General features: G+C 42.0%; 1 pseudogene; it reads right to left on the reverse strand.

Moving 5' to 3' along the window:
• LOC114641142 (uncharacterized) lies at positions 1-167 on the reverse strand (annotated as a pseudogene).
• Positions 168-2,941: the final 2,774 nt, after the last annotated feature.

Raw genomic sequence — 2,941 nt, forward strand, 5'->3', positions numbered from 1 at the left:
GTCTTTTTTTATACCAATAAAGGAGAAAGTGCACGAGAAAGCCCGTATTTCATCTCTCTGTTCCAAAAGTCAATTTAATATATGGTCCCCAGATAGGGGACGTATCAGATATTAAACTGATAAGAACAGATTCTTTTTTTTATTAACATCTCTATCTACAAACATATATGTGAACTGTATACAGGTACAGACAAGAGGAACAAAAATAATTACTTCAGACACATACACAGAACATCAAAAAAGGTCCGTATTCAAGAGTTTAGATACCAGATTGTCCCAGACAACATTCCTGCTCCCCCAAATAGAAAAATCCTTTCCAGAGTTCTTTAGCAGCCGCAAAACCCCACCTCTGAATGTCCCATTTTATTTTAAGACCAACCTGATACTCCACTCTTCACACAACTGTCTGGTGTAAAGACATATTATTATTATGAATCAGGTCCCAGCGCGCTTTCCAGATTTCAAATTTTACAGAACTGAGTTTAATAATTAAAAGCAGTCTCAAAGCATGTGAAAAGCAATTCAAACCAGTAAATGAGAAAATAACTGCATAGTTCAAAAATACTTGAACCCCACTCCTATGCAGAAACTCTTCTGTTCCTTGCCATACTTGGTTAACCTACGGACATTCCCAGAAGGCCTACTTTATGCTTTCCTCCTCATTACACTGTGGATGTGGGCACACCGGTGACCTACAAAGTTTATGTCTGTATAGCCTCTGTCGTACTGAAACTCTTCCCCATAGCAGCAGCCAGTTCAAGTCCTTGTGACGATTGGCCATTTGTTTTGGTTGCGCTTGTTTCCATACCGGTGGTGGAACTGACACTAATGATGCATACTGAGATTCATATTGCTCCCGTACTGATAGATACAAAATCTTTTGTGATTTCACCATATTTACATCTTGAAAGGCAGGATATTTCTTTTTCATGATTTCCAGCTTTCCAACTTCAGCATGGGGAACAGTATTGGATCGCAGTGATATCTTGAGAATATCTTCACACTATAATCAAAAAAAATATTTGTGCTTAACCTTCTCTTGCATCAACAGAGTTTGACACACAGTAGCATACAGTAGTAAATGAGTTTCAGTTAAAGGTCAATGATAAACCTGCCTCCCCTGTCCACTGAATTCTCCATGTGTGCTCTCCTTACTGATTTGTATTTCCCTCCCCAAATAAAATTAAAGAGTATATTCTGTAATTGTCTACCGAAAAACCTTGGCAGTGGGTAGATTATCCCCAAGTAAGTGCAAAGTGGCAAAACCTCTACTTTAATAACCAAACTCTTGCCCACTAAGGACAGGTGGCGTGTAGTCTGCCGACCTAAGCGTTGCTTAATTTTTGCGAGTCTTCCCTCAAAATTTCTGTGCACACTGTCTTCTCTATAAAAGTTAACTCCTAAGATTTTAATGTCATCAGGTTGAACTGCGAGTCCATCTAAGGAGTCTGTTCTCTCTCTCTCTCCATTTCCTAACCACATCATTGAGGACTTCTGTCTATTGAGCTTGGATCCCGCAGCTTTTTCAAATTTGTCAAAAATGAGTAAACAGTTGTGGACATCGTCCTCCTCGGTGGCGACAAGTGTGAAGTCATCTGCATATTGTATTGTTTTGACTGTCTCCCCTCCTCCACCTGGAAGGGGTAGGCCTCGGATGGTTAAATCATTCCGCACCTGCGCAGCCACCACCTCAATTTATAAAACGTAGAGCAGAGGTGACAGTGGGCAACCCTGTCGTAACCTGGAGCACTGTGGTACAAAAACACTCATATGGCCATTAACACTGACCACACTACTGACCTCGGCGTACAAAGTGCGGGGCCAGAGTAACATTTGCCCAGCAAAACCCATCTATATATATAATTCACTAAGCCGGGAGACAAGTAGCCACCCATGGAAAGCACGCCGGAAGGGGCGTGGATTCACTAAACCGCCGACAAGTAAGACGCAGGAAGGAGCCACGCCCACCAACTCTTAGACCATTGGATACGACGAAAAAATCACAGCCACGCCCACCAACTCGGACGCGACGCCTCGAAAAACATGCCGTCATTTCTGTTTATCTGTGCCACAGTCCACTTGCAGCTCTAATAAACTAATACTAATAAAAGGAGCGATTATAATGATACAGTGCAAAAGTAAATACTAATTGAAAGAGCCGGGAATGCATGAGGTGAGGCGTCTTATTTTGTTTAACTCTTGCTATCGTATAGTGCATTCTGCCTGTCGGCATGAGTTATATTTATATTTTTTAGACATCACACACTACAAGCTGCTGACGAACCCTTCTCTTCATTGTCAGTCTGTAGCTACGAAAAAATAAAAGCAATACGACTTTTAACAGACGTCATTGAAGTGTATCATAAGTTTCTGTAACGTTAATGAAAATGGCCAGGAGGTGTCACGAGAGAGGTGAGTGTCAAATGCTTCGAAGCTTCAATACGATTTCCGACACAATTGCTTCAAACGTGTTGATGCTTCGCGAGGCTTCACCCCGCCCATCACTACTCACAGATTACTGAACGAGAAATCGGCAGACTAGCATGACGGATGGGGCGTAATGGGCGTCCTTCCCCTCTCCTCCGGATTTTTCAAATGTTAATTTTTTCCCCGTGCTTAAAAATCATTAAAAAAGCGGACTGATTATGCGGCGTATAGTACGCCGCGGGTTGGCTAGTTTTATATAGAACCCTAAACAGGAACTGATGATTGACCTTATCAAAAGCATTTTACTGATCCAGAGCAGCTAGTATCATTGGCACTGTCCTTTTCAATGCCCAGGCAAAAATATCTCGTATCAATGAAAGACTCCAGTGTATCGTCTGCCCGGGTACCCCACGTGTCTGATCAGGATGAAACTAACCTGGCAGTACCTTGTGAATACATAGTGCCAAAACCTTTGCTAACAACTTATAATCAAAGGTCAGCAAAGTAATAGGAT

Source organism: Erpetoichthys calabaricus, chromosome 1 (assembly GCF_900747795.2).
Source record: "Erpetoichthys calabaricus chromosome 1, fErpCal1.3, whole genome shotgun sequence".
NCBI classification, from domain to species: Eukaryota; Metazoa; Chordata; class Cladistia; order Polypteriformes; family Polypteridae; genus Erpetoichthys; species Erpetoichthys calabaricus.